Below are 23,183 nucleotides of genomic sequence, written 5' to 3' on the forward strand. Positions count from 1 at the left end.
GTGGAGTCTATGGTGGCCCCACCTGGGAGGGAGCGGCTAGTGCCATGGCTGACATCTCCCCAGTCTCCGCAGCCTCATCAGATGCCACCATAACTGGCAGAGGGGCTGCTGCCATTATCCAGAGCACCCTGAGATGAGCCCGCAGAAATGATAGGCAGATTGTGCGCCAATGTGAGGTCACTCTGGACCTCCCTGCTCACCATTGATGGACAGGCACCTAGTTGGGATACTGGGTGTCTCATCCATCTCCCACACTGGCACTGACCACCTGAGCTAAGTGCCTGTGTGAGGGATTGCAGGTCCAAGTGCAACCCCAGAAACCCCTCATTCTGTCCCTGGAGCTGCCGGTTCACAAGAGTCATCACTCTCAATGGAGGAGGCAGTGTGCTCAGCCAGGAGGGTCAATGCAGTGCTTATGCTCTGCATGGACTTCTCCATAACGGACACCATGGCACGCAGATCCTTATGGATCTCCGCCAGATTCTCCCACACATCTCGCTGGACATCCAGCATCTGCCACCTTCTGGACGACTCTAGAGGCTCATCATCAGCCTTCGACTGAGCATCACCCTGGTCCCCAGCTGTCCTCCGACTCCTGGCACGCTGGGCACTCTCTGCCTCCACCTGCACCTCAAGCGAATGTGAAGATTCCTCACCAATGTGCACCGAGATACTAGCCGCCAAACTAATGTGCACCGAAGTACTGATATCTGCGCTGGCGCCTGCTTCAGAGAACGGGTGTAACACAGATGCAACAGAAGCTCGATGGTCCTCCAGCGTCAGGGATGGCCCTACCCGGTCCGCAGACTCCTGCTGATGCACCTAAAAGGGAGAACAAGGACATGTCATTTGTTAAAGTCATCACACTGTCACTGTGCATGCCAGGTACCAAGGTCAGACAATGAAGATCTGCATCACGGTGCCATCATCTTTCAATGATCAATGGGGACTCCAGGTTCGCGACTCATATCAAGGAAGACACTACACTAGAATGGTTGCATAATCCGAAACTCTCACCTCTGTGCACTGCACTCTTACCTTCAACTGGCACCCCCGCCTCTCCATGCCCGGTTGCACGGGGAGCGTGCCAGCTCTCGAGCTCCAGGGCGTCTTGCTTGAACCTGCTGAGCTGCAGGAGGTTGGTCTGTCCTCCGCCTGTACGTGCCCTCTCTGCCGGCTTATGGCTTGACTTCTCCTGAAAGGACAGAGGAGCATTGATTAGTCCATTCTGTACCTGCAGTGCCATTGCAGCCTGGCCAACCCCAGCTGAGGAACGCCTCCCAAGGCGTATCCAAGTCATGACCCTCGAGCCACAAGGCACTCAGTCCAAGCAGCTAGGGCTCGCCCCCTTGGCCAGCTCTGGTATCACTGACAGTTGGCACTCAGAGTGTCAGTGACGCACCCTGAGGTCCATTAGGGGGGGGGGATGGCCACACTTCTGCACACTGACCCATGTGAACACGGTACTCACCCTTCCTAAGCGCAGCAGGTCATTGAAGTGCTTCCGGCACTCCAACCATGTGCACTGTACAAATCATGGCTGCTCACTATTGCTGCCACCTCCTCCCATGCCCTCTTGGTGAGGTGCGGTGGCCTCCTCCTCCTATCTCTGGGGAAGAGGGTGTCTCTCCTGGCAGCCACCTCCTCCAGGAGGATGGCGAGGCGCTTGTCGGAAAAGCAGGGGGTCGAGTACCCACCTGACCTGCCCTCTCGCCTGCCGTGTCCAGCCGCACTCGACTCCAGTGGGAACACTGAACACACGTCTTTCCATGGCAGCCTTCCACGGGCTGCGTGGCCATTTTTAAACCGGCCCCGCCCCGTCCCAGCTCGTGCAGAACCGTGTTTCACGTCGGGCGGGCCTTAATTGACCCACCAGCGTGAAATCACAGTCGGGGGCCGATCGCGGGCGGTAGACCATTTCCCGGCCGCTCCTGGGCCAACCTGCCGCGCCCACCTGACGACCTCAAAATCCTGCCCGAAATCTTAAGAGCGATTATTGAAAACAAAATTATCCAAGTTTTCAGTAAAGACAGAAGATTTTGCATTTTTTTAAAACAAAAATATGTACAGCTAGGGAAAGAAATATTAGCACACCAAAATAAGAGGAAAGGTAATTCAACTCAATTAGCTCATCCTATCAGTTAGAATCCCTCATCCACCTTCCAGAACGGCACAGACAATTATTGCATTACTATGTCTGAAATGTTGAAATCATACAGTAATCTAGACTAATGGCATTTGCAGAAAATGGTTATCAAATTAGTTGCAAACCAGTATCCAATAGGAAAGAAATATAAAATGGCATTCAAACTTCACAGATGATGTAATGACCATTGCATAAATAATAATGAAAACAGCTGTATGCAACATCAGACCCAATCTCAATATTCCTTCCACTGAAATTGACAGAGTAATATGTCATACCTCAAAGGATAGCTTTTAATTTTTAATTCAAGTGAAAAACTTTCTGAATATTTACCATTTACCAGTGTGAACTACTTCTCGTCCTCGTCGCTATATTCTGGATTAAGCCTGTGTACTTCCACTCTCAATATACTGGATTAATCTTTTCTAGAATCTTAATCATCTTCGCAGAATTTTCCAGCCCCTCACGGCTGTGGGATCTTCCGGTCCCACCGGTGGGAATGGAGATTTTGATGGGCGGAATCGTCCCTGATTTCCACTAAGTGCAGTAGCGGTTGGGGAAAAGAACACTTTACCCGCCGGCCGCAGTGGCGGCTTTTCACGCCGTATTGTCCCAATCCTGCCTCACTAATCAAGCATTCCTGGGAAACACGCCATTTCGTTGGCGGGCAGCCTCCGATAAGCCTGCCACAGCTTGCTGCTTCCTCATGCCAGTCACCAGATTTAAAGTGCAGCCACGCGCACACCTCTCGGTGCTTCTGGCCCAGGACTGCTGCACAGAAGACATGGCCCCAAAAGATAAGAAGGTTGCAGCCCCCTGATTCAGTGATGCATCCCTGGGACACCTTCTGGGCACTGTTGAAGCCCGCCGTGATGTTCTCTACTCCTGCTCTGGCCGCAGGAGGCCCATCAGTGGCACCACTCCAGTTTGGGAGGTGGTGGCAGTGGTGGTCAGTGCCAATGCTGCACAGAAGAGGTTCGCCATCCACTGCAGAAAGAGGATGAATAATCTCATCTGTGCCACCAGGGTAAGCCAACTATCTCATCACTCTAAACTCACACACTCACAAAGCCATCACACATTCACTGGCATCTCACTCATCTGCCATTGCTACTCACTCTCTCACACACATCCTCACATCTCCACCTGGCCTCATCTCTGGAGACTGCCTCCTCAGCCCACACCCGCTTGAGGCAATTTGTACAGATCAACATGTATCCCCACACACAACCTGAGATATCCTCCTTCCCTAGTAATGCCCCAGCCCTCCAGCCTCTTCTCTTGCCTGAGGCCACTTATCCCTTCCCCAAACAAGCCATAGCCTTGCAGCTGTTGAAAAGCCACCCCCGCCTCATGGCTGGTCTTGTAAGTGAGTAAAAATGATGTGGTGCTGCCTGCATAGCCTGGCGCTGATGGCCACAAGTACTGCCCGAAGCATGGTAGGCAAACAGGCCTCAAAGTTCCGAGTGAAGTGCAGTTCACCAAGTGCAAGTCGCTTATGTTCAACTGTGAAACACATCAGCGTGCCTGGGTGATCCAGCATCGGGGGATAATTCCAGCAAGCAGGGCTTATAATGAGATGCAGAAGTATTAAAATGAAGTTCCTGACGTGTGGCGGTGGGAAACACAGCGCACCATTGACTGGCGCAGTGGTCGATTGCAAACTAGTTTTATGACATTAAGAAACCGATTTTTGGCCTTCCCGTCATATTGTCCGCTCATGCCTGCCATGACATCCGAAGCCAACGGGCAGGGTATATTCCGCCCTTCGACTTTGGCAACTGAAGGCATGGTCATTAGTGGTTGAGTGATTAAAATCAGGGATGCTCAAGAGACCAAATTGGAGGAGTGAAGATACCTGAGGGTTGTTGCGCTGAAGGTGATTACAGAGATAGGGAGGCACAAGGGGTTTGAAAACAAGGATGAGGATTTTAAAATTGAGTTGTTGCTTAATTGGGAGCCTAGGCAGGTCAGCCAGCACAGGGGTGATGGGTGAACATGGTAATGGTGCTAGTTAGGCTCCAGGCTGCAGAGGTTTGGATGACCTCAAGTTTACAGATAGTAGAATGTGGGAGGCCAGCCACGTGTACATTGCAATAGTCAAGTCTAAACATAACAAAGGCATGGGTTAGAGTTTCAGCAGCAGATGAGCTGAGGCAAAGGCAGAGTTGGACAATGTTATGGAGATGGAAATTCGCAGTCTTGGTGATCGCTTGGATATATGGTGGGAAGCTCATCTCAGGGTCAAATGTATCACAGTATCTTTACAGTGCAGAAGGAGGCCATCGAGTCTGCACTGGCTCTATGAAAGAGCATTCCATCTTATTCCACTCCCCTTCTTTATCCCTATAACCTTGTACATTCTTTATTTTCAGATTGCAATCCAATTCGCTTTTGAATACCTTGATCGAACCTACCTCCGCCACTTTCAGGAAGTTTGTTCCAGACTCCAACCACCCTCTGGGTGAAAAAAATTTTCTTCACATCACATTTACTCCCTTTGCCTATTTTGAAGCTGTGCTTTCTAGTTCTTGATGCTCTCTTGAGTGGGAACAGTTTCTCACTATTGGCCCTGTCCATTCTCCTCAGGATCTTGAATACCTCCATCAAGTTTCCTTTCAGCTGCCTTTTCTCCAAGGAAAAGAGTCCGAACCTCTCTAATCGATCCTAAGACCATAAGACCATAAGACATAGGTGCAGAAATTAGGCCATTTGGCCCATCGAGTATGCTCCGCCATTCAATCATGGCTGATAAGTTTCTCAACCCCATTCTCCCGCCTTCTCCCCGTAACCTTTGATCCCCTTACCAATCAAGCACCTATCTATCTTGGTCTTAAATACACTCAATGACCTGGCCTCCACAGCCTTCTGTGGCATAGATTCACCACTCTCTGGCTAAAGAAGTTTCTCCTCATCTCTGTTTTAAAAGATCTTCCCTTTACTCTGAGGCTGGCCCTCGGGTCCTAGTCTCTCCTACTAATGGAAACATCTACTCCACATCCACTCTAACCAGGCCTTTCAGTATTCTGTAAGTTTCAATCAGATCCCCCCTCAACCTTCTAAACTCCATCGAGTATAGACCCAGAGTCCTCAAACGTTCCTCATATGTTAAGCCTTTCATTCCTGGGATCATTCTCGTGATCCTCATAGCTACAATTCTTTATCCCGGGAATCATTTTGTGAATCTCCTCCGTACTCTCTCCAATGCCTTCATACTCTTCCTCAAGTATGGCACCCAGATCTGGACACAGTACTCCAAATGAGGCCTAACTAGTTTCTTGTACAAATTCAACGTGACCTCCTTACTCATGTACTCAATGTCCCTATTAATAAAGCCTAAGATATTATATGCCTTATTAACTGCTCTCTCAATGTGCCCTGCCATCTTCAATGACCTACGTACGTGCACACGGAGGTCCCTCTGTTCCTGCACCTCCTTTAGAAGCTCTCCCTTTACTTTAGAGTGTCTCACCATATGTTTCCTGCCAAAATGAATCACCTTACAATTCTCTTCATTGAACTTCATCTGCCACTTATCTGCCCAATCCACCAACATTTCTATGTCCTTTTGAAGTTCAAGACTATCCCCATCACAGTTGACAACATTTTCAATCTTTGTATCATCTGCAGATTTCGAAATCATGCCCTGCATACCACAGTCTAGGTCATATATTAGGAAGAGCAAGGGTCCAATATTTGTACCCTGGGGCACTGCACTACAAACCTTCCTCCAATTGGAAAAATAACCATTTATCACTACACATAGGAATAGGAAAATAAAAACAGGAGTAGACCCATTAAGCCCACTCCACCATTTAACCAGACCATGGCTGATCATCTGCCTCAACGCCACTTTCCCGCACTATCCCCATATCTGTTGATGTCATTAGTCTCCAGAAATCATTGATTTCTGTCTTGAACATGCTCAATGATTGAGCTTCCACAGCCCTCTGGGGTTGAGAATACCAAAGATTCACCGCCCTCTGAGTGAAGAAATTCCTTCTCCCCTCAGTCTTAAATGGCCTGCCTCTTATTCTGAGACCATGTCCCCTGGTTTTAGACTCATCAGTCAGGGGAAACATCTACCCTGTAAGAATTTTTTAAGTTTCAATGAGATCACCTCTAATTCTTTGAAACTTTAGAGAATACAGACCCAGTTTCCTCAATCTCTCCTCATGAAACAATCCCATCATCTCAGGGATTAGTCTAGTGAACCTCCATTGCACTCCCTCTGTGGCAAGTATATCCTTCCTTAGATAAGGAGACTGAAACTATGCACAATACTCCAGGTGCAGTCTCAGCAAGGCGCTATGCAATTGCAGCTTTACGCCTGTACTCAAATCCCCTTGCGATAAAGGCCAAAAAACCATTTACCTTCCTAATTGCTTGCTGTACCTACATGTTAGCTTTTAGTGACTCTTGAACAAGGACACCCAGGTCCCTTTGGACATCAACACTTCCCAGCCTCTAATTCACTAAGAATTACTCTGCCTTTTTGTTTTTTCTGCCAAAGTGGAGAACTTCACACTTATTCACATTATATTCCATCTGCCTTATTGTTTACCACTTATTTAGCCTGTCCAAGTCCCCTCAAAGCCTGCTTGCATTCTCCTTACAATTTATATTCCCACCTAGAATCTAGTTATCATATCCATGATAAAAGATTCTAAAATTTTCCCTATGACTAACAGGTCGTTAGTCAAGCTAAAAGGTCTGTACTTCTCCGTGTTCTCTCTCCCCTCTTAAATAGTAAGGTTACATTTGCTACTTTCCAGTCTTCAGGAGCCTTTCCGAAATCTATAGAATTTTGAAAGATAACCTTCAAGGCATCTATTATCTCGAGAGCTACCTCCTTCAAGTGCATTTTTCAGTTACAGCCTCTTTATTAATACTAATTTTTTTCAGTTCTTCATTTTTACCATCCCCTTGGTTCCCTGGTATTTCTGGGAGATTTTCTGTATCTTCCTCTGTGAAGACAGACATAAATTAATTGTTCAGTTTCTCCGCAATTTTCCTATTCTCCATTACGTAATACTAAACCTAAAATAGCCCAATCCCTAGTTGGGGTTCTTCAATGTACTGCTTCAGAAATCCATCTCGTATACATTCCAGGAATTCATCCTCCAAAGCATTAGTGCTAATTAGGTTTAGCCAGTCTATATGCAAATTTAGGTTGCCCATTGTTACTGTATTACCCATGGTACATGCAGCTTTAATTTCCTGATTTACACAGTGACCAATGTTACCACTACAGTTTGGTGGCCTATAAAAAACTCCCACCAATGTTTGCTGTCCTTTGCTGTTTCTTAGCTCAACCCATACTGATTCTACATCTTGATCCTTCGATATAAGATTCTCCTCACTCACTCGGTGCTGGGACCCCAGCTATTCACAATATATAGTAATGATTTAGATGGGGGAACTAAATGTAATATCTCCAAATTTGCAGATGACACAAAGCTGGGTGGGAGGGTGAGCTGTGAGGAGGATGCAGAGATGCTTCAGTGTGATTTCGACAAGCTGAGTGAGTGGGCAAATGCATGGCAGATACAGTATAATGTGAATAAATGTGAGGTTATCCACTTTGGTAGCAAAAACAGGAAGGCAAATTATCTGAATGGCTATAAATTGAGAGAGGGGAATGTGCAACGAGACCTGGGTGTCCTCGTACACCGGTCGCTGAAGGTAAGCATGCAGATGCAGCAGGCGGTAAAGAAGGTAAATGGTCTGTTGGCCTTCATAGCCAGAGGATTCGAGTACAGGAGCAGGGATGTCTTGCTGCAATTATACAGGGCCTTGGTGAGACCACACCTGGAATATTGTGTGCAGTTTTGGTCTCCTTATCTGAGGAAGGATGCTCTTGCTACAGAGGGAGTGCAGCGAAGATTTACCCAACTGATTCCTGGGATGTTGGGACTAACATGTGAGGAGAGATTGAGGCGGTTAGGATTATATTCGCTGGAGTTCAGGAGAATGAGGAGGGAATCTCATAGAAACCTATAAAATTCTAACAGGACTAGACAGGGTAGATGCAGGAAGGATGTTCCAGATGGTGGGGGAGTCCAGAATCAGGGGTCACAGTGTGAGGATAGGGGGTAGACCATTTAGGACTGAGATGAGGAGAAATTTCTTCACCCAGAGAGTGGTGAGCCTGTGGAACTCGGCCTCAACTGCTTTCTGTGGTAACAAAACATTGTGTGTTTTCAAGAAGGAGTTAGATATAGTTCTTGGGACGAAGGGGATCAAAGGCTATGGGGAGAAAGCAGGTGCAGGCTATTGAGTTGGATGATCAGCCATGATCATAATGAATGGCGAGCAGGCTTGAAGGGCCGAATGGCCTACTTCTGCTCCATATTTTCTATGTTTCTATTCCTTATTAATAGCACTACTCCACCTCCTTCTCCTTTTTGCCCATCCTTTCTAAATGATGAATGTCCTTGAATTTCAGTTCCCTGTCTCGGTCACCCTATGACCATGTTGCTGTAAAGGCAATTAAATCATACCCATTTGCCTCTCTTCGTGCCTTCAAATCATTAACTTTGTTGCAAGTGCTGCACACAGTCAGATAGAGTACCCTGACACTGTCCTTTTAACATTATTCCGCATTCTGGTCCTATTTGATGCTTGCCTTCGCTTTGTCTGCCTTTTGATTTTGCTTACTAATTTTCTACCTGATACAAGTTCCACTTCCCTCCAATCTGAGCTCCATCTCAGGTTCCCATCCCCTGCCAATCTGTTTTAAACCCTCTTGAACAGCACTGGCAAATCTCCCTGCAAGGATGTTAGTCCCAGTCTTGCTAAGGTGCACCCCATCCATCTTGTACAGATTCCACCTGCCCCAAAACCAGTTCCAATGCTTCAGAAATCTGATACCCTCTCTCCTAGGCCAATTCTCCAGCCATGTGTTCAATCGCTCAATCCTTGTTTTCCTATGCTCACTAGCATGTGGCACTGGGAGTAATCCTGAGATTACTGATTTTGAAGTCTAGCTTTTTAATTGCTTTCCTAATTCCCTAAAATCTGCTTTCAGGACCTCATCCTTCTTCCTACCTAGGTCTTGGGGACCATGACCACTAGCTATTCGCCTTCCCCCATTCACCTGCAGCCATTCTTTGACATCATTGAACCTGGCATCAGGGAGGGAACATATCTATCATCTTGGAGTCACGTCTATGGCTGCAGAAATGCCTGTCTGTTCCCCTAACTGACAAATCTGCTATCACTATTGCTCTTCCACTCTTTTTTCTCCTCTTCTGTGCAGCTGAGCCATCTCTGGTGCCTCCTCTTCTGTGCAGCTGAGCCATCTCTGGTGCCTCTTTTTGCAATCTTATGAGGAACCATCACCTTCACCAGTATCCAAAATGGCAAAATGGTTAGCAAGCAAGATTGGCTCAGAGGACTCCTGCACCATTTGCCTGGTTCTCTTAGACTGCCTGGCAGTCACCCATTCCCTCTCTGCCTGCATGCTCCTAACCTGCAGTGAGGCCACCTCCCTAAACGTGCTCTCTGCATAGTTCTCTGCCTCGCGGGTGCATCACAGTGACTCCAGCTGCCGCTCGAGTTCCGAAACCTGGAGCTCAACCTTCTGCAGCCAGTGACACTTCCTGAAGATACGTCTGTCTAGCACACATGGTGTGCATATAATCTCCCACGTGCCACAGGATGCACATTCCATTCAACTGAGCTGCCTATTTATTCTAAGTAAAATACAGAGAATAACTTACCAGTTATTCACAAGTCAGCACCTTCCCCTGTACCAAAGTAAGAACCAAAAACTGAAGGTAGAAAAATGAGCACCTCTTTTCCCTAACTCCTTCACTCACCAAATTCACAGCTGCTCAGTCTGTGAAGCCGCACTCAGGGCAAGTCACACTGGAGACTCCTGTATTTATACTAGCTGAGACTCAGATGAGTCAGCTCTGCTAGAAACCATATTAGGATAGCTACCTAATTAACTAAAAATGGTTGCACTCTGCTAGAGAGCTTGTTAGTCCCTGCTTAAGACTGGAAGAAAGGGGCAGCATGCAGATGAGAAATAGGAAGGGCTTAATGATAGATCCTTGGGGGGGCACCAGAGATAACAGGGCAGGGCAGGGAGAGAAGCCATTGCAGGTGATTCTCTATCTGCGACTGGATAGAAGAGAATGAAGTCAGGCAAATGCAATCCTACTTAGCTTGACAACAACAGAGGGGTATTGGAAGAGGATGGTGTTGTCAATTGAAGACTTTATTTTATACAGAGTGAAAGTGAGACTAATGGTTCTCTGGTTGTCTGAGTTTGTTTTATCCTTTTTTTAAAACATGGGCACCACTTGGTTCTATTTCCAATTTACTGGTATCTCTCCAGTGACTCCTTCATTGTGGTTATCAGTGGGTCACAAATCACCCTATTTTCTTTCAGTATTCCGGGAACAATATGGTTGATTCCTGGTAATTGTTTTTAATTCCTTTAAGGTCTTACCTCTTATTTGCATTGGTTGGCTTAAGGTCCAATCCATGTGCTTGAAAAAGAGCTCATAATAGGTTGAGTTATGAAGTTTGATGAGCACTACAATTGATTGCCTGAATTTGCACAATTTTCAAACATGCTGGTTACTATAGTACTCAATATCATAGAAAATTCCCTGTTCTAGAGGGAAAGATATTACCTTTTAGAGGATAATGCACTACTTCTGACAGATAAGATCATCTAAAAGCAATTAATATATTTTGCTAAAATGTAAATTTGTCAGTACAAATTATGAGATGATAATTAAATCTAACAGACGGTGTGGTGCTATAGTGCAAAATTTGTGATCTGATAACATTCTGAATATTTTGATAATGGAAAATATGCAATTAAGTATCCTCACTTGCATAAATACTGGGTGTCACACCAACAAAAGTATATGCAGTTCTCTCAAGATTGTGAAAAATTCAATAAGTGAAAATTGCACACAACTCATCAAGTCTTGCCTAATTCCATCATACAAGTGATATTTTAAACACTTTCTGGAACATGTTGTCGGTGCTGGGCTAAATGATGAGCAAGTGCAAAGAGACATTCCTTTTATTTTAACCTATTGATTAGAGTGAAAGGTTCATTCATACCCTTGCAAAAAAGTTTTTTTTAATCACGTAGCCTCTTTGTTCGGCAAAATCGCTTTTAAACAATTAAAATTCCCAGCACAATTGATTCTTCAAGCCTTGTACAGTTAGAACTCTTCTCAGGATTAACCTCACGAGTAATAACTAATGATTGCTCCAGTGATATTTTGGAAGGCACTCCTAAAATCCCTCCAACAGGAAAAAATGCTGAAATCTTTGTTAAAAAATTTGCTGAAAACATCATCATGGTTACAAAACAGGACTTTGCATTTTGTACTCATGCTGATTTTGTTAGTAAAATTATCACTTCCTCAGAGTCCAGCCCAATATTAGCTTTAAAAACGTTCTTAGGATGTGCGTGATGCTGCCAAGGTCAACATTTATTGGTCATTACTAGCATAACGTGCTGAGCTTTCCACTTGAGCTACTGTAGTCAGTTTGTGAACATCCTCTCGCAATGCTCTTAGGAAGAAGTTCCAGGAATCTGACCCTGTGACAATGAAGAGACAGTAATATATGACCAAGGCTGAATCATGAAATGGCTATTGCAGAATTAGAATGAGTTCAGGCTTTGGTGGGTTTTATTTTGCCAAAATATAGCATATAAACATGTATGCTACTACCCAATTTTCAAATCTGTGGTCACATTTCTCCAAGTTTGTGTTCCTCAGTAAAATAAAGCAGATGCTTTGCCTGCAGAATCTTTTGCCTCAACTGGACAAAGTCAATGGATCCCAATGAAATTATGTTTCCTTTCATTACACTATGATTTTAATCTTGATTTTAATCCCCTATTTTAATCACTCTACCTTTGGTGGGTGTGTCTTCGGTTGCCTTGGTTGCAAGTTCCGGAATACCCTCCCTATACCCCTCTACCTCTCTTTCCTCCCTTCTGGCATTCCTTAAAGCCTACCTCTTTGACCAAGCTTTTGGTCTTCTGGCCTAGCAACTCCTTAAATGACTCAGTGTCATACTTTGGTTTATAATGCTCTAATGAAGCACCTTGGGATGTTTCATCACATTAAAGGTACTATATAAATATAAGATGTTATTGCTGTTGTTGTTGTGATACACATACATTGATATTGGCATGGAAGATTACTGATGTTACACACTCAGGACTATTGAGTAAATAATCCATTAAAATTTAACATTTGTATTCTACTAGTTTTGCCAGACATTTTAAATTACCTGAATATCCTGTTAAAAAGACTGTAATGATTTTCAGTATTACCTGGCTATTATAAAGTAAAATTACTCCTTTCAGTGTAACTGCTATCAGTTGATCAAGTTGGGGCACATTAACCATAGACTGAATATGATCATGTCTCCTTTTTTCTTCTGTCAAAACAAAAACAGTAGATTCCAATAGATAATTCATTAAAAAATACATTTTTTTAATTTTAGCTACAAATAATACTATCAATGGTTTTATTTTTAGGTCAACAATTTTGCAAATGGTCTATTGACCCAAAAGTAGTAATGCCAAGTGTATAAAATGGTTATTTAATTAGTTTAATCAGTGCTTGGTCTTACCTGGGATTGCTAGGTGCCAATAATGCAGTTTAGATTTTCATCTATGGTGGTAGTCCCACCCGAATTAACCCTGACCCGAGGGTGTGGGGTGCAGGAGAGGGTGTTGTTAATCTGCAGCAATGGAGCACAACTAGTGATTTCCACCAAAGCTAAACTCTTTAAATTTCAAGAACGTTTAAATTTGGTGCACTGATTGAGCACAATCAACTCCACTCAGCTTGCAACACTAAAGATTTAAATCCTTTGCCTTCTTAGCAATGGCATTCCCAAGAACAGTGAGGTCATGCACTTGGGGAGGGCAAACAGAATCACAGAATTGTTATGGTGCAGAAGGCAGCCATTTCACCCATCCTGTCTGCACTGGCTCTACAAATGAGGCAAGGGACTACACAAGTGGTGGGATACTGAGAAATGTAGAACAACAGTGGGACTTTGGTTTGCATTATCACAGATCCTTGAAGGCAGCGAGGCAGTCGATTAGGTTGTTAAAAATGCATACTGGATACCTTCCTTCATTAGCCGAGGCGTAGAATATAAGAACAGGGAGGTTAAATTAGAACTATATAAAACACTAGATTGGCCACAGTTAGAATACTGCATACAGCTGTAGTACCGCAATACAGGAAGGATCTGATTGCACTCGAAAGGGTACTGAGCATATTTGCCAGGATGTTGCCAGGAATGGAGAATTTTAGCTATGAGGAAAGGTTGGAACAGCAGGAGTGGTTTTCTTTAGCACAGAGGAGGCTAAGGGGAGATTTGAGGTTTACAAAATTATGGGCAGAATTTTCTGCCTGTCAGGCAGGCGGGCCCAACCCAACCTCCGGCGGGCAGGGAGCCAATCCCCACCAGCAAAGCGGGCAGCACAGCCATTCTACGTGGGCAGGCCAATTAAGACCCTCCCAGCGTGACACCCAGTGGGAAGTGCTACGCGCTTCCTGTGCGGGCAGGGGGGATTCCCTATAAGCGAGAGTGCGCTCTTTCGTGCATGCGCACGAAAGAGCGCACATCTCCCTGAGGCTAAGTGCTGCCTCAGGGAGATCGCTTCCACTTTGAAAACTATTAAAAATAGAAAAAAAAATTCCCTAACATGCCCCCCTCATGTGACAATGTCACATGAGATGGGACATGTTCATAATTTACAGAATAACTTTATTAAAATTTTTAAAACCCTGCATGAAACGTCATCCCACTGCTGGATGAGGTTTCATGTTTTCTCTATTTGCCGCCGGGGCTTCTGGCCTGCCCGCCAACCTTAAGGTTAGACGGGCAGGTCCTTTAATTTATTTAAATGATCCTGTCAATGGCCTCAATTGGCCATTGACAGGTCGGCCGGCCTGCAGCTGATTTTGCTGCGCCCCCGCCTTCCTGAAAATTTAAATGGGGCGGGATGATGTCGGGGGTTCCGCCCAACGTCATCCCGCGACATTTTATGCATCGGCAAGCAGGCCCCGCCCCCTGCTCGCCAACGGCAAAATTCAGCCCTACGAGTTTCCCAGATGGAGTGGATTGGTAGGACCGATTTCCCTAAGCAGTGAGGTCAATAATCAGGGGCATGGATTTAAAGTAATTAGTTGAAGGATTAGAAGGGAGCTAAGCAGAAATGTTTTCACCCAGAGTATGGTGGGAGTCTAGAATTCACTGTCTGAAAAGGTGGTTCAGGCAGACACTCTCATCGCATTTGAGAAATGCTTGGGTATGCATCTGAAGCCCGTAATCTACAGGGTTGCTGATCAAGGGTTGGAAAGTGCAATTAAATTGGATTGATCTTTCATGGCTGTTACAGACACAATGGGCTGAATGGTTTCCTTCTTTCTTTCATTCTTTCATAGGATGTTTGCGTCGCTGGAAAGGCCAGGAATTATTATCGATCACAATTGCCCTTGTGAAGGTGGTGGTGAGCTGCTTTTTTGAACTGCTGCAGTCCCTGTGGTGCAGGTACACCCACAGTGCTGTTAGGAAGGGAAACGTGCTGTAAATTTTCTGTTTCTATATTTCGAACAGCATTGGGAAGGCATTAATAAAGGAAAATATATAGATGCTCTTTGAATAAGCTCACTAAAAGGTGTGCAGACAGGTTCACAATCTGTTGTCACTCCCAGGGGTATAACCCAGAAGTCCAGGAAACAGCAGTGAGCTGAAAGATTGGCTAATTGACCAACTCTTCCACTAATGCCAATAACAGGTTATAAAAGGGAAGGAACACCCACAGGCAGCTGTTTGCAATTGTACTAATTCCAATCATCACAATGAGCACAAATTTCATAAGAAAGAAAAAGAAATAAATATAGGTTTTGAAACTGAGATCTGACATTCACAACAGCAACAATTCCAAAGTGATGCAGACATATCTTAATGGGCTGATACCAACACATAGATTAATAGCACAAATCTAGTACCAATCATAAAGGTTTAATATAAGAACAAGCTTTACAAAACATCGCAAAAATATAAACTAATATATTAGTAATTACATTTTGCGATGGTTCAGCTGCTCTAAGACAGTGAGCATCTCAATTTGACAAAGAAGGTCCCAGGTTTTATCACTCATCTGAGCTGAGCTAGCTAATCTCAGCTGCTGAACTGAAAGATTTGGCAGGATTTTACAGCAAGGACAAAAATACTCTCACAAACCTCAATTTGTAAGGCAAAAAAAAAACCTACACTGAAAATGACAGGCTAAGCGAGTCCAAAGCACATTGAGGTAATGCACAAATACCAGTTGACTACTTTAGTGAAGCTCTATGGGAATGCTGTACTGTCAGGCATGCTGTCTCATATATGAGGCATTAAACCAAGACCCTATCTGCCCTCTTGGATTGAGGTAAAACATCCCATAACACTATTTCAAAGAAGGCCATAGGAGTTCTGCTGAGCATCTTGACCAATATTTATCCCTCAACCAAAATCACCAAAGCAGATTAGCTGGCCATTAATTATCTCATCATTGTTTGTGGTATCTTGGTGTGTAAATGGACTACCACGTTTCCTACATTACAACAGTGACAACACTTCAAAGAAAAGTACTTAACTGGCTGTAAAGTGGTTTGCGACATGCTGAGGCTGAGAAAGGTGCTAGATAAATGCAAGTTCTTACTTTATGTGATCAGTTTCCTGGATTCTACCCCGCCACCCACTCATCCTCCCACAACCTCCACCACTGACCAATAAAATTGCAAAGCATGTCCTCATATTTTAGTTATTTTTGGCAGATAGGTCATACAAAACACAAAATTGAAACAATTACCCATGATTGCTTGTTTAATGCAAGGTAAGTTATCAAAACATAACATTCAATTACAAATTTTGCATTATAACATATTTCAGATCTCCATGTGTAATTCAATGTAAATTAGGTGCCATCTCTTATCCCGCCAGTGTCTAATTCAGTATAACTCTATTATTTAGCAATGGCAAACTAGATTGTTACATATAGTTATTTCTTAGCAGTAAAAACCAAAATGACTATAAACACAGTTTAATAACTAATTATATTTTGTAGGAAACCATTGCAATACCTTCTCTCAGTTCAATTTGTTGTCGCTTGGAAACCAGAAATATAGGAATTATGTCAAAGATATTACTTTCATCTGATGGAAAATACCCAAAAAGCTGCATAACAAAAAACGTGTGGTTATTAATATACAGTTTTTACAAATATCATTATTATTAAAAAGCATGACATAAATATCTAATAATGATAGTTGAGATGATAAATTATTCTATTTTCTCAAAAGCAAAATGGCAATTCCTTTCAACATTAATGCAATTCAGTCCTAACATAAAGTTCATAAAAGCTTTCTCTATGTAGCCAAAACCTAACCTCAATCTATTTACACATTATAGCTGGCTTAAAACTATGGAATTATAGAATCATATAGCAGAGAAAGAGGCCATTCAACCCATCATGTCTGTTCAGGGTCTTTTAAAGAGCTTCTTAATTTAGTCTCAACTTCAGCTTTGTTCACATAACCCAGCAAACTACATGGCTGTTGGGTCCCTGGTACATGAAAAGAAATCCAGATTGCCATATTTAAAAAAATTGACTTTCTGCTGAACCAAAAAAAATGACTGCTACAAGTCACATGACCATAGAGTTGGTCTTTTGTCTGGGAGCTACCCTCAGAAGTTGCAGGAACAAAAGGATCCTATTCTCAGCATCTGGAATCTCACACCTCACTGCGCAGACCCCTTGTAATCACAGAAGTCCAGCAGATTCACACATCAGAGCTTATCATGCCTACAGAACTGCCGACAGACTCATATCACACTTGGGATGTCCAGGCCCATTTCATAGGGGAACCAAAAGGGACATCATTTGCATCTAATAAGTTCACCTTGCTAGCAGAGTCAGTAGGTCTGCCTAGATAATGGCTTCCCAACACCAGACCCTCAGCATGGATGGCAACTTTTTCAACAACTTGACTGGAACATTATTAATCCTGTAGTCAAAGCCAGTTGATAAGCATCCCTTTTGAAGTAATTGTGGAGAACGAAGGTCACATGACCCAAGTGACCATTTTGAAATCTCTACATGTCTTTGAGAACTGAGAAATGCTTAGACTGCTGTTTTAACATCAACTGGGCAGGGCTCCATCAACCTGGCTAAATAATTAGTTGGTTGCCACCTCTCAACTCCATGAAGTCTACTTTATTTTAAAGGTCTTTGATCAATACCTGCCAAGTGGCCTAAGCACTGAAAATCCATCATGATGCAGCATCGTTCGTTTTAAGGATTTACAAATTGTTATCTCCAACCAGAAACTCATCAGAACTGAACTCCAACACAAAGGAAGCATTCTCTGGACTTTGACTTCTCAGACTCTGGAAATCACATGAACTAATATTCATTTCTGCAGTTCTCATACTGTAAAACTCATTTTTTCTATCCCCCCATTTACTGTGTGTGTGTGTGTGTGTGTGTGTGTGTGTTTGGAGTGGGAAATTGTGGACACTCCTCCTTGGGTTTTATTAATGCGAAATAAACTAACCTTCTGAGTTTGCTGCAGATTATTAGTAAATCGGATTGCAAAAACCAAGGGATTGAGAAACCATGCCACCACACACTTTGAAAGTAATTCAGACACCTGCTTACAGACAGGTGGTAAGAGGAAATAGGTACAGTTCGCCTGTCTCTCTCCTGTCTCTACCAATGGCCAATTGCTATTTGAAAGTTCTTAGGAATTTGCTTCCACTATCAGTTCAGGCAGTGCATTGCCAAACTTAGCAATTCTCAGTGTGAAAAAAATTCTCCTTATATCCCCTGTTGCTCTTTGGTCAATTATTTTAAATATGTGGCCTGTGGTCAATGACCCACTTGCCATATGTACAGTTTATTCCTACTTTCTCTCATCAAAACCTCTCATAATTTTGAATATCTCAATTAGGTAGCAAGGTGAGCATTTGTTGCCCATCGCTAACTGCCCTACAGAAGATGGTGGTGAGCCTGAACTGCTGCTGTTCCTGCAAAGCATGTACATTCACAGTCACAGCTTTAAAAGGTGATGTTGATGGAGCCTTGACAAGTTGTTATGATGTACCCTATAGATGGCGCACACTATTGCCACTGTGCACCAGTGGTGGAGAAAACAGACATTTAAGGTGACGGACTGGATGCTGATCAAGTGGGCTGCTTTGTCCTGAATGGTATTAAGCCTCTTGAAAGTTGTTGGAGCTGCATTCATCCAGGCCAGCGCCTAGCTGCCTCTGCTCTTGCATCCTGCTTAGAAAAGTACAATTTAGTTTAAACTGCCCCTACATCTTATTCCTTCCAAAGCATGTCATTTCACACTTATTCACATAAAATTGTGTCTGCCACACCTGCCCATTTCACCAGTCTGCCTATGTCCTCCTGAAGTTCACTACTATCCTCCTCCCTATTTTCTGCTTTGCCATGTTTGCCACGTTTTGTATTATCTGAAAATGTTGAAATTGTGCTCATTATATCAAAGTCCAGGCCACTTATATAGAATAAGGAAAACAATGATCTTAGTTTCCAATACCTAATTTTGCCAAAAATTAATTGGCATTTGCTGTTTAACAATAATACAGACTTTTTAAAAAACTTTTTCGCTTACTGCCAATATTGATACTAGTGTCATTCCACTTCAGCTAAAATATGCAAAATGCAAATTTTCTTTTTAGTACTGTACCAAGAAAGTACTGACCAGTGGAGTTTTCATACATCAAACTGTGATGCTCTAAAATTCTAATTTTTAGCAAAGTTTAGTATGACCCCAATCCTAGGAAACTGTTTGGATTACATTGGCTTCTGATTAAGCAACACCTTGCTTCTAAAATTCTAATCCTTGTTTTCAAATGCCATCATGGCCTCACCCCTCGCTATCTACATAATCTCCATCAGCTCTACAACGCTCTGAGATATTTGTGCTCCACCATTCTGGCCTCTTGAGCATCCCCAATTTTAATCACTCCAGTTTTTGGCACTGCCTTCAACTGTTGAGGCCTTTAGCTCTAGACTTTCGTTCAAAACCTCTCCTTCCTCCTTTAATACTGTCTTTGACCAAGCTTTTGGTCATCTGGCCTAATATCACCTAATGCGGCTCAGTGTCAACACTCTTCTGAAGCTCCTTTGGATGTTTTACTTCTAAATACAAGTTATTAAATTAAAAATATCAGTATAAAATCTCAAAGATTTTTTGGTTTTATCATTCCTTATCTTAGTGATGCATTACAGTAAAGGCAAATTGCATGTGAACAGCATTTTCAGTGACACATTACAGTCTCAGCCATGTTTTCACACAAAACACAAATGAATAGTATCAAGTGGAAGTGACACAGGAGAAAAAGAAAGCACCTAGCTATGGGGACAGTTACAATGCACTTTCTGTTGACGAACACACAAATATAGACTTGGGGTCCTCAGCTCTCAAAAGGAGGATATTCTTTGGGCATTAAAGATGACTGCAGGCAGTGAAGATCATACCTAGGAGTTTTCAGCACTTGATAGCTATTCCACAGTCTGGTTGTGTAAGGTCCTGATGTACAGGATGGAAACTTTGCGGCCCACCATGAAGCACATGATCACTGAATCTCCACCATCAACACCCCGGGATTACAGTTAATCAGAAACTTAAATGGACCAGCCATATAAATACTATGCCTACAAGAGCAGGTCAGAGGCTAAGAGTAACTCACCTCATGACTCCCCAAAGCCTGTACGTCATCTACAAGGCACATGTTAGGAGTCTGATGGAATACTCTCCACATGCCTGGATGAGTACAGCTCCAACAACGCTCAGGAAGCTCAATACCATCCAGGACAAAGCAGTCCACTTGATTAGTAGCCCATTCACCACCTTAAACATTCATTCCCTCCACTACCAGAACACAGTGACAGCAGTGTGCACCACATACAAGATGCACCGCAGCAACTCGCCAAACCTCCTTCGCCAATGCCTTCTAAACCAACAACCATTACCACCTAGAAGGACCAGGGTGGCAGATGCATGGGAACACCAACACGTGCAATCTGCCTCCAAGACACACATCTTTGCCTTGTCATCACAGCTCACATACCATGAAAGAATAAAAGATAAAGTCGCTAAACTAGAAATCCAGAGACCCAGTTAACACTCTGGGGACATGGGTTCAAATCCCACCACAGCAGCTGGTGGAATTTGAATTCAGTTAATAAATCTGGAATATAAAGTTAATCTCAGTAAAGACGACCATGAAACTACCATCGGTTGTCATAGAAACCCATCTGGTTCGCTAATGTCCTTCAGGGAAGGAAATCTACCATCCTTACCTGGTCTGGCCTCCAATGTGACTCCAAACCCACAGAATTGTGGTTAACTCTGAACTGTCCTCTGAAATGGCCTAGCAAACCAAAGTTCAAGGGCAATTAGGGATGGGCAACAAATGCTGACCTTGCCAGTGACATCCAATAAAAGAATAAAGAAAAAAAAAGACCCCTCATGATTTTGGATACTGCTATCAAATCTTGTGTTCAACCTCTGTTCTTGGCTTGGTCCCTGCAAATCTCTATGCTGCCTTGGTATTCCTGACTTGTTCTACATCAGACATTCCTGTCCACTACTTCCCATTTTCTGTACTACTGATATCCTAGCTTCCAACTCTTCTAACATATATAAAACCAATTTACATCATGAATTTCATTAATGCCAGTTCCTACAGTTACTAAGATTTTTTTTAACAAAAGTGTATATCTACTTTCAATTGTGCTGCTTATCGACCACTAACCAAAAACATCATGTTGAAACATTTGGTGGGAAATAATGAAAAAACTAATTAATTCCTCAGATCTTCAAGTTGTACTTATAGCAAATTTCTATCACCCAGACTAAAGGAGAATGCAGAATAGCTTGAAGAAAATTAAAGCTTCTTCTGTATAATATAAAATACATAAAAAAACTTACTTCACACCAGTCTATGGGTGTTTCCAGATTAATGTTAATCTTCCTAAAAATTGCCTTTATGCTCTCAGTTTTCAATTCGCCCTTAAAGAGATCTTGTACGATATCACAAAACACATCGCAAGTTATTGGTTCTAGTGAGAAAAATACATTGTAAGATGTCTGCATATCTATGCACAAGCAACTTGCAAAAACGTTGTGTATAATGTTTATAATCACAGTTACTATTTAGAAGACATTTTTTTAAATAGAAGAAAAAGAAAAATACTTATATTTTATATAGAATCGTTCATGTTTTCAGGTTGTCCCAAAGTGCTTTTCAGATAGTGAAATACTTTTGAAGAGTAGTCACTGCTGTCATGTAGGCAACTTGAAAGTCAATTTGCATACATCAAAGTCCCACAAACAGAAATTAGATAAATGACTGCAGACTCTGCTTTTGACAGCGTTCCTCGCCTGAGGAATAATTGTGGTCTAGAACTCACAGAGAACTTTTTTCAAATAATGCCTCCTCTCCTCCACTCCATTATTCTCCCTAGTCTACCTTCCTCATCCATTACCGCTTCTCCTGCCTGGATCCAGTTATCCACATCCACCGCCAGATCTCTCCCACCCTCCCTCCACTGACACCCCCCAAACCTCCACCCACTATCTTTTAACACTATTTGACCTGAATACTGCATTTGGTCTTGACTTCTTGGTTGCAATGCATAGGGAATCAATTGATTTACATGTAATTTCATTTTAACAGAGGTATTTATCTATGTTTTTAAATAAGTAACCAACTTTATTAAAATAGCAAAGCAATTCCAGAACAAAGTCTAACATATTTATATGTTTCTATTACATAGTATAATTTTGTTCCATGCAATGCATCAGTCACATTTGTTTCAAAGAAGTGTTTTTCTCAAAAACGTGGCTAATAAACATGTTGTTTCCAGGCATAATAGAAACGCCAACACATTTCACTTGCAAAAAATTATAACCATGCTGCAAAGAAACCATTGTTCTTTGTGTGTACCCTTCCCCTGGAAGAATTTACCACTTTTCATGAAGTCGGCATTCTTTCAAAAATAAAGACTACCATTTCATATAACTCCTTTCACACCTCTAAAGCACTTTACAGCCAACAAAGTGCTTTTGAAGTGTAGCTATTGTCCTAATGTAGGAATCGTGGCAGCCAATTTGTGCACAGCAAGCTCCCACAAACAGCAACGTGATAATGGCCAGATAATCTGTTTTGTGATGTTGGTTGTCGGGTAAATATTGGTCAGGATACCAGGGATAACTCTGCTCTCTGCTACTCTTCTTTGAAGTACTGCTGTGGCATATTTTATTCCCGTTTCAGGGGGAAAACAGGGCCTCAGTTTAGCATTTCATTTGATAGATGATACCACCAATAGTGCAGCACCATCAGCCTTGATTTTTGTACTCAACTCCTTCAATCAACAGCCTGCTGACTCAGTAAGGTAAGAGTGCTACCAGCAGAGGCACGTGAGAATAAGACAGCAACAAAACTCTCCATACCTCCCTTATTTTGAGAATTTGCTGGCAAAGGACAGACATTGCCAGGGGTGTAGCCAAGGGTGCCCATAGCCGTAACCAGTTGACACCCAGGACCACGCAAAGCTGAATTGACTTGAATGCCACACCGGAGACAGAGGCAGAGGGGTATGACTTTAATTCCCCCAAAATTAGCAGCTTTACCAAGGGGAGTAGGTGAAGTCCAGCCTTAGAAGGAAGTCTACAAAGGAGATGGGCCACTGGAAAAGGTGATTGAAATAACTGTTAGAGACAGATAACACGAAGGTGTATGGGCTGAAACTCGTCTGCGTATCTGCCTTTAAACTATTTTTAGCACTGCATCAGTTGGGGGTGATTGTGGGAGGGGACAGCAACCAAGATCAAGGAGGTGACTTTGAATTATTCATACGAAATGTAAATGATCAGACCATCATAAGATGGGACCTAACCAAAGTTCCATTCTTAAACTAACGAATTAATATGCATGGCAT

At 43.0% G+C, this 23,183-nt stretch overlaps 1 protein-coding gene across 1 annotated transcript in view; it reads right to left on the reverse strand.

Annotated features, from left to right (window-relative positions):
- Positions 1-23,183, reverse strand: part of kmo (kynurenine 3-monooxygenase) — a 369,659-nt gene that overhangs the window by 221,331 nt on the left and 125,145 nt on the right. Inside the window, exon 16 of the transcript XR_013578721.1 lies at positions 8,043-8,143. The gene's annotated coding sequence lies outside the window, so the exon portion shown is untranslated. The remainder of the gene's footprint in view (positions 1-8,042; positions 8,144-23,183) is intronic.

This window comes from Cetorhinus maximus, chromosome 14 (genome assembly GCF_964194155.1).
Source record: "Cetorhinus maximus chromosome 14, sCetMax3.hap1.1, whole genome shotgun sequence".
In the NCBI taxonomy this organism is placed as follows: Eukaryota; Metazoa; Chordata; class Chondrichthyes; order Lamniformes; family Cetorhinidae; genus Cetorhinus; species Cetorhinus maximus.